This window comes from Platalea leucorodia (assembly GCF_965183815.1).
Source record: "Platalea leucorodia genome assembly, chromosome: 8".
NCBI lineage: Eukaryota > Metazoa > Chordata > Aves > Pelecaniformes > Threskiornithidae > Platalea > Platalea leucorodia.
In genome coordinates this window covers 5528219-5543081 of record NC_138830.1, presented here as the reverse complement: position 1 = coordinate 5543081, position 14863 = coordinate 5528219, and positions in this window count along the sequence as shown.

Here is a 14863-nt window from a genome sequence, read left to right as displayed (position 1 = left end):
AATATCTTATTGCTTCTATTCTGCACTGCTCTGATCCGTTTCTGACAACCTCAGTAAAATAATCTAGTTTAAAAAGTACATCTGGTTGCTACTGGCTTGAGCTGGCTTGTGGGTTTGGAGATGAATTAATCAGTGTACTGTCACCAAGGCATACTGTCTTCAGAGTGTGACCATTTGGTACACATGTAAATAAAACAGGATTTTTGTTTATTACCATCTTTTACCATCTTACCATCTTTTTTGTTTATTACCATCTTTTCATTATCTGCATTGGGCAGGTTCTGGCATTTTACACGGGCAGTTTGACTGAAGAGGTTAGCTACTTGGAGTAACGGCATTTCATCCTCCACAAAGTAGTAAATGCTATATTGACACACTTCCACTTCACTTGAGAGTAGACTCTGTCCAAGAAAAATAAAAGCTAGTTGGGGCTACCTGTTCACATGTGTCTCAGTGTTACTTCAGAGCCAAAAAAGAGCAGTGAATAGGAAATAGAAAAAAAAATCTTTCCCCAATCGGTGGAGATTTCATCATAGAGTTCAAAGATGCTCACTATGTCACTAAATAAGAAACTGTAACTGTATGTTAGTGTTCATCTAAACTTTCCATCAGCTGATACACTTCCATGTATTAGTTACATGCCCTTTACTATTTAAAAAAAAGAGAGAGCATTATATGGTACTATACTTGTGCCTAGGGCACTGGCATGGGCCTCAAGATAACTATGTCCTACCTCTGCTTCTGCTTGACTTTGGACACATTAGGTATCGCCTTTTCCTTCTCTGTGAATTAGGGATGGTCATTTGCTTCTTCCCATGTGTTGTTTATTTAGACTATAAAAATTTAATCTCTTACTGTATGTTTTTTCACAACTGATTTTGCCTCAGTGAGTATCCCTAGGTATTAATATAATGGAAAAAATATTTGACTGTTATGATTTTTTACTGATTATTTTTTCTTTCTGTCTACAAATTGCTGATAACATTCAGGAAAACTTTTCCAGAACTTTAAGGCAGCCTTTGCCAGAGGTTTGTAAAGGGTTTTGAGATCTGCAGGATGAACATGCTAAAGAAGTGCCAAGTGAGATGATAATAGCCTATGTTTATTACCTTGATAGAATCCACAGAGTTTCAGTGGAAACAAGTCATAAAGTGCTTGTACCCAGCTGATGGAAACTGGGGTCTTACAAAACTTTCTAATTCCCTTCTTCCCCCCACCCCGGCTCTTTGTCCTGCTTTTCATTGACCTACTGTTCTCAGCGTGCTGGTGAGTTGCTTATTTTCAGTGCAAACTTGATTTCACACAGCCCAAAGTCTGCAGTGTAAGTGAAGCACTCTGGTTTATGTTGCCTCATTATTTTTCTTCACGGTACACCATGACACAAGGGTGTTTTTGCAAAGCTTAATTGAAACCAACAGGTAACTGTCTGACCTGCACTAGTTAGAAATGACCTACTAGGTATCAATTTAGTATACTTGGACTGCTTTTTTGGCTTGTACACAAATATTTATGGCAAATTGATTTAAGACCTATTGTAACAGAGTTGCTGTGGCACCATGGGATTATTTATGTCTCAGAATTACACCCCTTAAAATCCACGTTTTATTTCACAAATAAAAATGCATCTGTTCATTTCTGCTGAATGGACATTTTACAATTGCGCGGTCCCTCATTTACTGGGAACTGCTCAAACTGGAGGCCTTGTTCAGGATCCTAAAAGGAGAGGAAAGTGGAAATCTGTGTACACGGGGGCTCACCAGAGCAACTCCAAACAGGAGTTTTGGTCACTCACTTTTCTTAGGAACAGCTTTTATAGGAAATGTTTGTGGAGGAAAAATCCTAGTAATTTTAAAAGCATTGGAAACATATTTTTCATTTCAATGGACATCTGTTGTGCTAAAGAGAAAACAGGGCTTAGAAAATAATGATGACTCTGTAGCTCCATATTATTTTCACTGTTTGTACATACCCAGAACAGACCGTATTTGTCAAAAGTTTTGCTAAGCATTAGTAAGTGTTGATGTAAGTACAATATGCTGAAGTGTGCTTGTAGGAATCACATAATAATTCATAGAAATATAAGCAAAAGACAGAGCATCCACAGCAGGCTGGAGTTCACAGTGCTAGAAGGGAGCTCTTAATTCTTAGAAGAAATTATAAATGCTCCTGGAATGCAAGTTCTGCAACTTCCATTTGTCATCTCTAAACTCATTGACTGTGCTTTATTGGCAACTAAAAGCAAGTCAGTTATGGCATGAGGAATGTGCTGAACAAGGTCAAGAACACTTTAAGGCAGCAATTTCTTTCCTTGGTAACATAAGGCATAGACGTTTCAACAGCTAACTAAAGGTCAGGATGATTCAGGGTCAGCCTTAAAAGTGGTAGCCTTAAAAGAGTCATAAACACACAATGGCCCAGAATTTTCTACTGTTCAACTGTTTTTACAGCTGATTACTCCAGAGTGAGCATAGGTAGTCAGTAATCATAAAAAGTCCTGTTGGGTTTACACCTAAAGGGAGGAGAACATTGTGAAGGTTTTTTTGAATACCCATTTTTTGGTATGTCATAAACATGCCAGAAAAGTTCTTTGCAGCATGAGAATTTCTTCTGCAGTCCAGGAGTTAAGAATTGGCTGGACTAGGTAGTGACAGTCTTTCTTACAGCTTCAACAGAAGTTGGACATAGTCCCTTTTTCTGGAAGATAAGATTACGGGCATTTTGTTTGTTAGAAGAAGTAGTTTCATTGTGTGAGAATAATTCAAGTTTCCTAAGTATGCCACATTTCTTTAGTATGCCATTCTACAGTCGAAATGTGGCTGTGTCCTGTCCATCATCTGTCCTAGAAATGGAAAAATGAGTGACAGAAACTATTTGTTAAAATTGTTAAAATTATTCCACAAATGCTACAGGAAAGATACATTGTTTATGTAGTTGCACTGTGGTATATATACTTAAAGTGAAATATACTGGGGAAAAAAATTGGTCAATCGGTTAAAGGTCTTTTATTTCATGGATGCTTCACTTTGCCAGTTCTGATTTATAAATCTGTGGATTCTGGAACCCTAACTAAATATTACTGGGATGGCATTTGCCCCATATAACCACATACTAGAACTGGAGTTTGCTGAGCAAAACTGTCATCCCCCACCTCCACAGATCAGATACTTTCTTAGCATCCTGATCTGTCTAAGGCTTAATAGTAAGAAATTTGTTTTACATATCTAAGGTTAAGAAAAAAAATCACTGCAGTAGGGAACAGGTGGAAACATTCATGTTCTCTGAAGTTTAGACTGGTATATTACAATAGATCCTGATTTTTAGAGATAGTATATTATTGGTTTATTTCTCATAATTAGCCTGTGTGCTCACATGGACTTCATGAGTCACATCTCAGCTCATTATCTTGGGAAACAGACCTATTATTTTTGAAAGCCATGCAGTCAATAAATTAGCTTGGAAGAAATGATAGTCCAAAACACCTTTTCAATAGATTGCTGTCATGCTTGGTTCCTATCAAAGAGAAGCCTGAATTTTTTGTCGTGACATATGGCTTAACTGAGCCTTCCCTGCTGTGAGGAAACAAAAGACAATTGGTGATGCATGGAGCAAACTGATCTTAAAACAGAGACATCAACAAAGAAACATGACAGCATGAAAAGACAGAGTACAGTCTGCTGTCCACATTTACAAAGTCATTCTCTCTGTAACTCCAACATACATCTATTGTCTATTTTTTTCTCAAAGTAAGTGACAGTGTTCCTTAACTATAGCATCTCAAAAACCCCTGCACCTCAGGCAGACGTAGGGGCATGTTAACTAGAGTTTCTTTTGGTCTTGATCATGCTTTCATGCTTGCTGTTGAGCCACAATAAGCTCACCCAGTGTCAACAAGGAATAATTCTCCAAGCGCAGTTCCTTTCTTCGTGCTGGCTTTCATTTGCTCTGCCACAATACTGAGACCGTATGGAGATTTCAATAGAACAAGCTGATTTGTCATATTTTCCCCTTATTATTTATGCATAAATATGCCTTTTACCTGATACAATTTTTTTTTTTCTCCTGTTATATGTGCTTCTGATGTATTTAAATAGCTCACTACATACCATCTAATGTGACTTTGTAATTGCCAATTACAAATTTATGATGCCTCTAGATACTGTACGGAGGCATAACGCAGGTGGTTCTCATCTGGTGTAAGACGATGGCTCTGGGCTGGATCAGCTCACATCTTTCACCAGACACTGAGGATCAGAGGCTTGTTAGGCTGTGGGTGAGGGAAAGTCCCAGTCTGGCAGCAGAAGTGACACAGCCACGGTGGCTTCCTTCTAGGAATGCAGCTTCACAAATTTTGAACTTCCCGATATGACTTTTAAAATTTCACTTCAAATGAATCATGATCATTATCTAACATTCTTGTTCAGGTGGACTGAATTTGTATGTTGGTTTTTACCCCTCAAGGATCTGAGCATTTTTGTTTCAGTGTCTTTAGTAAAAAATGCTTAGTATTTTCTTGATTTTTAGAGAAACAGGTATTTTATCTCCTATCTCCTTAAAAGTATCTCTCTTCTCTGAAATTCAGGATATTTGTGTGAAAAAAATTATTCATCCGTTGTGCAGTTGCTATCATACTGACTATTGCTTTTAAGTGATTGATTCTTAAAGAACAGCTAATAGAGCTCTTTGCCCACTCTCCTCTTGTCATTGCTGTAGATAGAAAGAAACCTTTCAGCAAGAGAAGCTATTGATTTTATTACACCTTGTACAGACTATCATCAAAATAGAACTAGAGAGCTTGATCCTTCCCTTACCAATTCCTATTCTACATTGGTAATGCCTCTAGCTTGTTTCTACGAGAAGTAAGTGAGAGAGGCTCACACAACCTTCTGCAGATGGAAGGATTGGAACTGTCATCCCTTAAAACATTGTCCCTTAAAATTATTCACAGGAAAAGCAAATGGTCTGTGTGACTTGCACAGAAACCCTGAGAAGCTAGAAGAAGAAAATGGTCACATCTTACTTCACCCACAAAGCCTTTAATTATTGATGAGATCTACTTGCTTATATAACTCCCGTAATGTAAATATACCTGCATATCGCATGCATTAATGGATTTGTCCTTAGGCCACCTTGGCAAGGCAGGGAGAATTTAAAGGGAAATTTGAAATTAAAACACAACCCCCCAGTGCCTTAGGACATTGAGGTGAAATACAAGTACTTAAATCCTGGCAGTACAGTGAGAATTGCAAGCCTAAAGCTCATAATGGCCATGTTTTTGACAGTGATGTTTCCCTAATGCTTAACATTCTGTTTCGGCTTGCGTCCAGAACTGTCTCTGTCTTAGCAGGGCTCAGCAGCTTTGCCTGTCCCATGCTGACATCCCTCTGTGCAGCCTGCTACCTGAGATAACCTCTCCAGAAGAGATGGAGCCAGTATCTATCTTCATTAGAAATTATGCTGGAGGATACAGGTCTCTGTTCTTGCCCCATAGTTCAAAAGAAGAGATTTTTCCTCAGTGTTTCCTGTACTGCTGCCAGTCTTCCTCCATGGAAGCACCTGACAAAGGAGAAATAGGGATGAGAAATTGGGGATTTCTGGAGAAATGCTGGGAGAAAGAGCAAGCCAAGACAGGAATGTAGATGGATGGAGCAGCCTTGAGCAGGCTCTGGCTCCTCAGTGCAGTGCAGTGTGGTGCAGGAGCAGGAGGCATTGAGCTGAAAAAGCGATGACTTGGTCTCGATCCTTCTTCTAAAGATTGCTGATTTATCTTGTGATCGCTGGATGTAAAGATCAGGATAATCCCAGACTGCAGATTTCAAACAGACATAGTTATTTTTTCATAGGTCAGTGTTTAAGCCCAGAGGAAGGTGAGATTTAGGACACGTCTTTGTCTTTCATATATTTCTATAGGATAATTTATATAGCTTCCTTCTTGGTGATGCTCAGGATCCATTTCTTCTCTGCTGCAAGATTAGGTGCTGCAACTCTAGGAGCTAAACAGCTTAAAGTTCATGTGATTACAACTTTATAGCTCTTCTCATGACTTCTTTCAGGTCACCTATGAGCTTTGAGAGCAAGAAAATAAACCCAATGTCCCATGTAATTTTAATGCCTAAGCTATCAAATTCTGGTTCCTGTGCTGCATTTACTGACTTTTAAGTAAGTGAAAACAAGCCTTAAGATGGACAGAATAGTTAATCATCAGTTAATAATGTATATCTGAATGATATCACTGCTGTCCTCAACGCTTAAAGAGAACAAATGTAAAAAACACCATAAATTTGAAGATTCCAGCTCAGTAATGCTGCAACAGCCAAAATACATCGTAGCAGTTCAAGAAGCAAATTCCATTTTCACTGAGAATTATAAGAAAACGTACAGAAAGAGAAACTGCTTTCCAAACTAGATGTTAGTACATTGCTGTAATTCCTAATAACAGGAGCAGATGTCCTGGGGGCTGATACCTAGTTCGACAGACACATAGCTAAGTGACAGGGGAGGAGCGACACAGCTGCAGAGGCATCCCCCTTCATCCGTATCATGTCCGGACCAAGCTCTGAATGTCAATTGCATATTGCCCTGGTCCAAATTATCAGCTATAATACAAGCTAATTGATGTTAAGTGAATGTTGTCTACCGTATCACTTTAATGAAATTAAATGTTTCTGTCATATTTTCCTACCATGAGTTCAGTACAAAAGTGGGAAAAATGCTGTTACAAGGAATGACATAGTAGGAGTGAGATTTTGTTCTCCGCAAAATCAACTTTGCAATTGCTGATCGATCTCCAGTCCTTCTCCTGCATGCATCATTGCTGGGGATAAAGGTCTTGTAAAGAAAATTTAGGAGGCAACTTGCTGATGGTGTACAAAGATATAACAGAACCTGTCTTGTTCTTCTGTTAGGCCTGCAGTGCTAACCTTGGTACATCTGGCTTATCGGTAAAGATATGGTTACAAAAGAAGGTGCTGCTATACTGAGAAGAAAGTTGACACATATTCTTTTTCTAGGTCTAACTAAACCATAAAACCTGATCATTTCCCATGGTCAGTAACATTGCGAATAAACTCAGCTAGCAGGTTTGGACTACCTTGACACCACTGGTGTAACTGCCCATGCTATCACGGTAGATGGGTGCATGCAAATTTGCATTTTGAAATTGTAGCTGGCCTTTGCTTTTATTCAGCCTCTAGATGTTTTTCTGTGATCTGAAAGACAAACATAGTTATCTCCTAAGAGAAAACATCATAGCATGCTGTAATGTCAGGGTTAGTTTGCCATTTTTTGGTTATTTATATTAGCAGAAGGCTAAAGATCCCCAAGGATTCTATTGCACCCAAACACAAACCAAAAAGATTATTCTCACTTCAAGGAGCAAAAGGCTTAGTTGTTGGAAGTCACTGAAAGTTAGTTAAATTGGCAACCTCCAAAGCTCTTTCATATAGTTACTTGAGGCAGAACCCCATTTTTAGCACAGGAGTTACTAGAGAAAGATCAATGTGTTTTTCTTGTACCTGAGGCTGCAACACACTATGCTTATAGTGATAGGATTCGTAACTCAAAGGCTGAAAACCAGCTAGGAATGTAGGATTGAAAGGCACCGCCTGGTGACCAAATCCAGTTCCCTGTTATCACACAAAACCATATTTTAGAATTCTTTTAATGAACTTACCAAGTTCCACCATGTAGCTAGTTTTTTATTTTGTTCCTATTGCTTGCATTAGGAGGCTAGCCCAGACGCTCACTTGTTAAACACTTAAAAGCTCCCTCATAATTTCCTGCTTATATATGTGTGTGTATGGCTAGTTTGGGCTGGCTTGTTCTTATGCCAGCATTGTCTTTTAGCTTTGCCAACATTCTTGCGTGTCCCTGATATTTATCCCATCCCACCCCCCTTTTCATAGTGTGCTTTAAGAGAGCAGTCACATAACAATCCCTCTTTCTGCCCCGACCTTCATTCTGCTAGTTTAAACAAGCCTTATTTTCACTCGTCTAAACAGATCAAATTCTTTCTAGTTTCCTGGCTGCCTGTTCTCCTGTTCATCCTAATAGGCCTTATCCATACCTGCATCATGCTGAATTCTTTTCTTCATACTCCTGAATAATCAAAATTGTATGTGGTATCTCAGAAGGCTTCCTAGTAGGAGCAATATATCTTTATTGCTAATGTAGCACTATATTCTAGGAACACACTAATCTTTTTTTTTTTTTTACTGCCTTATCACATTACTGACTTAGAGAATCGTGTGAGTGACACCATTTCTTCTCTTTGTGTGTCATGGCAAATACAGAAAAGATTGTTGTTATTATTAGTCCCCAAGTGTATCATTTAGCTTCTTGTGGTTTTAGATTTCATCCATGTCTTACTTCAGCCTCAAAGTCATCTTGTTTTTCCAGCATGATATTCTCATTCCCTCCAAGACCGCTCAGCTTTTCACCAGCAAACTTCATGAGGTTATGCCTATCATTTGTGCCATGTGTAGAGATAGTACTATTTTTTCCCCCCCGAGACTCATCCTTGAGAGATTCATTAGTGAGCTTCCCATAACTAAACAATTCCCTTTTGAACACAACTCACCATTATATCCTCCCTAGCTTTTATTGTACAGTAAGCTGCTTGAAGTTAAACTACTGATTTTCCACATGTAAGAAATGCTCCACTGAAGTCAGTATAGATTAGAGTTTGCATCTAAAAAGTCAATTATAAAAAAAGAATATTGAGTTAGTTTGGCATGATTTAGCTTCATAAACTTTTTAGAATTTTATACCATTTCCATTAATCTTTAATTATAGTAACCTTGAGAAATATTTTTTATTTTTAAATTTTGAGATCAGTCTAAAAAGCCTGTAACTGCTTACATTGCATTTTTCTCTGTATATCTAGGTGCTTAATTTATTATTGTCTTGATACTTGAATTAATAAAACATGCTTGATTTGCAGTACTTAGTCCACCCAATGCTGATTTGTTGGAGTAAAGACTGCTTTTTTTTTGACTTAGATATTCTTCTCAAACACTGTAAGTCTTTGTAGCAATGTGGGTTTCTCCGCAAGTTAATAATAGGCACAGAATTATTAGTTGGGGATTCCATTCCGACACCATTTTGTTGTTGTTGGATATGATCACGGTACAACCCGTTAAGCTGTAGATAAACAGAGATGCAGGCATGGGTGAAATATTTAATTGCCACTTTCTTGCTGCAGTCCTGTGCTTGCTGTTTCACGAAGCATGGTCAGCGCAATTCCCATACTCAGAATGATTTTATTTGCATTTAGCAACAAATACTGCTGATGCTAATATCTGTCTCCCTTAAGAATTTAAAAAGAAAGCTTATTAAACCATTTTCAGTTCATCAGCTCCCTGTAGACAAGAGTGTTTAAATCCTGCCTTGTAATATGTAAATACCTATATATATGTGCATGGCAGTATGAGGTTAACTCTATGTATTAAAAGAGCTGTTCAGGATATGTGTGATTCCTTGAGAATAAAGGAAATTAAATACCTTTTCAAGTATCATAGTTATTACAAAGAAGAGAATCCTCTATGCTTCTCAAATATCCATGATTAGGAAAATAGGATCTATTTCTATTTCTATTTCTGAATCTATTGCTAACTTTCTCAATAGCTCATTTATTCTTTTAAAAGAACTTGGTTACTAACATTTGATAGGGAAGTATGGGGGAAAGCTTGCAAATATCCTCACCTGCAGTGTGCAGGCATCATCCTCTAGACCTGACATTTGAAAAGAAAGCCTACTAAAAGTTTAGGAGTTAGGGAAGGATCTGGAGCAAAGCGTTTAGGCACCATAAGGGAAAAATAAGCCTATATGTTTTTTTTTAAATCACGCACCCTGACAAGTACTTTTAGAAAATACATTTCAGCATGAAGCATTCCCTTTCCTCATGTCTTTGGTCTCAGACTAAAGTCAAACTGAGTGGTGGTGTTTAAACAATATGTTCAGGCACCTGAGTTTGACCCATTTTGGTTAAAAACAAATCCGGATAAATTTTTGGGTTTGTGGATCACATGGGTCATTCTTGTCTATGGGGAGGGGACCCAGAAGGAGGGAAGGAGGGAAAAAAACTTCTATCAAAATGCGACAAAGTTATCTGAATTTCTTTATCTCTTTTAGTTCTAAACACATCTGAGAATATGGGTCAGGTCTTGCAGTTTCTACTTATTCAAAATACGTACTGCAGTCCGTAAGTGTTAATAGGGGAAAAATAACTATGAAGTCTTAGACTTTTTTTGCTTAGATTCCAGTTTCATCATTCCCCTCAAATTCTCCTTGTTTCTGTTAATAGCTGGCAAATACATTTATAGGAGGTCCCTCAGAAGAAAAAAATCACAGACAAATGCTCCTTTATGCTACAGATACAGCACCTTTCAAAGGCAATAAAAACATGAAGAATAAGGAAAAAACTCTCCTCTTTCATTTTATCCTTCTCTCCCTCTTTCCCTCCAAGCCACTCCATTAATTAGCTGTCTGACTGATTACTCGGTTAAGGACTTAAGAGATCAATGGTGACAGTAGCCAGGCAGGTAATTTAGAGGAAAAACCAGTGAAGTAATGCTCTAATGTCTTTCTGCGAATGAAGTGTGGTCTAGTTGTGTCAGCAGAACAGACAGAGAGGAAAGTTATACACAGAAACACGCTATTGAGTTTCGGTTCTTCTGTGACAAATTACCTCAAAGTGTATTCCTGGGATTTCATTAGCTCCTAATTGGAAGCAAACAAACAAAGCATTTATTCCTTTGAATTTTAGTATTTTAAGTACCAGTGATGTGCTTAGCACTGTATTAGACAAAAGAGAAAATACAGGCTTTCCAAGCAGCTCACATCTGACATGCACGAGCAATTCCAAAGGGACGGGGAAACCCTGAGGAGAATTCTACATCTGAGCACTTTTTTCTTTGATATATTTTGCAACTGCATTTTCAGTGATGTAGATGAGAGTTACTAGTTTTCACATCTAAAAACCAAGTTTTGAGGGGGCTGCCTACCCCAGAGGATAAATTAGAACGCTTGAAGTATTAGAGCTAGTTACGACTGTAGTTTTACATGCAGCGGTTGCTCGCGTGTTATTATTGCCTGTTTTGTGTGGTTGAGTTCATCCCTTTAGTATAGCCCTGACTCTCACTGAACTATGCTATGAACTGAAAAATTCATTAGGGGACACAGACCTTTTTTATCACATATTTTAATATTTTTTGCATTTATTTGTTTCAGTTTTCTTAGAGAATAACTCCTTGAAATTTCCTACCCTCTGGACAGATCAAGAATATTTGAAAATCAGATTGTGTTGTCTACCTGTGGTTGGTTGGCTAAGTCTCAAAGGGCTCTCTGTATTTCCTGACTTGATGAGCCTTTAAACACTCCTAGCATGAATACCCCAAATTTGATTTCTGTGAACATCTAAGCAGGCGGGTACTCTGCCGAGTTTTTGAATGAGTTGCTTGTTCAGCTGTTTGCAGATTTTCAGGAGGGTAATAGCATGGCCAAAAGAAAATCATTGAGAAAAGAACTGTTAAAAAATTAAAAACTATTTCCTCCTAGAAAATATTTTGTAATATTTGCACTGCTCGACAAAATAGTGGATTGCTGTGAAGTTTCTAATTCTTTTCTTTGTATTGAGATGAGGCTGGAATAGCTCCATTAAGTTTATCTGAGTTACATCTGGCTCTCACCTGCGTAGGTCAGAGAAGATGCAAGTCCCCCCCAAATGTGTGATTTTAATTTGAATGTACATTAGTACACTAGATTAGGCACTCATTGGAGTGTCGTTATCCCAAATCCAGAAATAGATAAAAGTACTCCCAGTTGTTATTGCCTGCCAACATAAAACTTACTTTAGGATTATATTGTCAATAGCGTGTTCTTGCTAGGGTTTTGGTTAACTAATGCTAAAGAGAAAAGCTAAGAAATGAGATCAGCGGCCTTTATATAAGTAATTGTGAATGTGGGTAACATTTTATTTTCTCAATCAGACGTAATAGCTCCCTACAGAAATACACTCCTGACTTGAATACCAATGGATTTCCACTTATTCTGTCGAAAAGAAATACTTTATTTGAACATTTTTTCCCGTTTAGAGAGACTGCTATGGGGTCAAATTGTTCAGACTCTTTTTATTTTCCCTCCTTTCCAACCCTTCCTGCCCTCTCCTCTGAATGAACCCCCAGCATCAATGAACACCTACGTTTCTGTTACACCGGGCAAATGGGAGAGCGTAGTTGGTGACTGTTGGATTGGTAGGGTGGAAGCAACTGGGGAATGAGGAGGATGTTGACAGTAAATTCCCACACAAGGCAAACCCATTGAACCACGCATGCCCTGCCTCGTCATTGCCTGTACCGGCACCTGCGAAGCAATGCCCGCTGCAGGCAGAGCCGCCGCGAGGGTCCCAGTTTCCAGTCCCAGCCAGGTTTGCTCAAACACACAGCGAGTTTGTCACTGCGCTTCGTGCAGGGGTTTGGCCCTTTGTGGTAGCTAATGTCTGTGGATGGCTGTGTTGATACCAAGTAATGGAAGAGGGGTCAGAGGGCAGAAATGCTCAGAAAGATAGAAATGAAGCAGGAATTTCAATTCAGAGCTAATGGATGGGGTTCGAAGGCTTCTATTAGCAGAAATTATCACTGTATTAATGTATTTCAGGCAGCATTTTTTACAGTTGAATATGGTGTTATTTTCCTAGTTATCCGTTCCCTGACAAGTGGTTATAATCAAAGCTGTCTGTGAGCACTATTATCAGAAACTTACTATTATGTGCTGTAGGAAAAAATATCGGGGAGCGATGCAGTGCCAGAAAGCTATTATATGTTTTAAAGATCGAGTGCAACACCAAGTATTTATTTATGTACTACTTTTACTTCCTGTGGAAGAAAATAATTTGAACTTAATTTTCTTGTCTTACCCAACTGCTTTAGAAAATGTACCTCCTGAAGTAAGTCCATAATTACGATTAACAACGTGGGCTAGATCCTCAGTTACTGTAAATTAGCATTCCCCCATTCATTGCAATGGAGCAAGGCCAATTCATTGCAACAGAGGAAGCTTCCAATGGCCTTGGTGTGCTGCTTTGCATCTTCAAGGGTATTAACAAACCTTCTTTAATACAGTATCATGCAGAATTTACTCTGTTCGGCCAGAACAAACTTTAAAAAGGGATAAATCTAGCACTGTGTTCCTAAAAGTCTTCAAAATTATCTTGTAAGCAAAATTAATCCTTTCAATATATTCTGTTGATGAATTAAATCAACAAAACTGCTATTGCTCTGCCATGTGGTCTGGCTTTGTAGATCAACTTTATTCTCTTCTTAAATTTCACGTTAGCCATGTACTTTAAAAATATTACTGTAATTCTAGTGTAGCTCTTACTGCATATTGTGGAGGAAGGAACTCCAGTGAGACAACATAGAAAGGAAGTAATTACCTAAAAATGTTTATATCTGCATAGTTGACTATGAAACGTGAATTAAAAAAAAATCACAAACCATAGGGATTTTGAGGTTAAGGACATGAGTAGGCAATAATAAATTCTGCACTTTTCAATTAATAAATCCTGAAGAAGGCTAAAGATTAATCAGATTAATTTGAGCAACAGAGTAATCAATACATTTTTAAAAACATTCTCTCATTCAGGCTGGTCTGCCATGCTCTCCATCCAGTTGGCGCTGATGAAAATGGTGGTCAGAGACTAAGACTAGTGAAGAAAAATTCAGAATTCTTGAGGATACACTGATAGACAGTTCACATCTGAAACAGGTACCATCCCTGCAACTTTTTTCCCCCCATATCTCCCTTTCTCAGCATCCCCTCTTTTTCATCTTACACCTGGGAATTGAACAAACGAAGTCCAAATAGGTTTTTGGAACAATCCTAAATCAAGGATACTGTGAAGACAAATGGTAAATGTCTGTTACCCCAGCTGCTAAGTTAATTACTGTAATGGGAAACATCTTGAGAGAAGCATTGCATATGGTTATTAGCAATTAACCCACCACTCCAAAAATCACAATTCCTGCTAATAACAGAACACAGCACAGCCTTGCTAATTACAATCTCTGCACGAAAATTTCTTTCTATCAGAAGGGAATGTTAAATCCTGTAACTAGCTACGATTTAAAAAGACTGGAAATTGAGATATTGAGGATTAGACAGAAAAATGAAAATAGAAAAGGGTGGTGTGTTACTGACTTAAAGTTGTGGGCACACTCATTCATGCTTGGGGATACACAACAACTTTCATGACATCTTTGTAGGAGGACAAAATCATAAAAGAAAATTAAAATGTTAATGGGGAGGGAAATACGCTTTAAAATGGAGAGGACAGGATGGGGCTTCATGTGAGATAAATTCTCTGCAGAATTCATGATCTGGACAGTGTTGTAAACAATGTGCTGAATTTGGATGGCACTGGAATCTGTCAGAACAATTTTCTAATCAACAAGAGAGGAGAATAATGAAAATTATGTACTCTCCATCCCATAGAAAGGCCTTCAGTACTACATGGAGGGCATGAGCTGTTTTTTTTTCTGACCATTTGTGTTCTATACAATTGGATTAGATTACAGCTCACCTGCACAAAGCCACCAAGGGGAACTGGTGCTTTAGCTGCTCAGTTCAAAAGCTGGTTTAGCAGAGCAAGATGCAATTTGATTTACTTCTTTCACCAATCAGGTAGGGAACTCTTTTGTCAACGTGTTCAGTGCTTGGTTTGGCGGTGGCCATGATGTGGATTGTTGGTATCAAGATCAAAGACGCACAACTGTATAGCAAATAAGTTTCATGACAGTAGGTATGTGTCTGGTTGGTCATGGCGGGGATGTGGAATACAAAGAAGTTCCTAATGCTGTATCCACTGCCC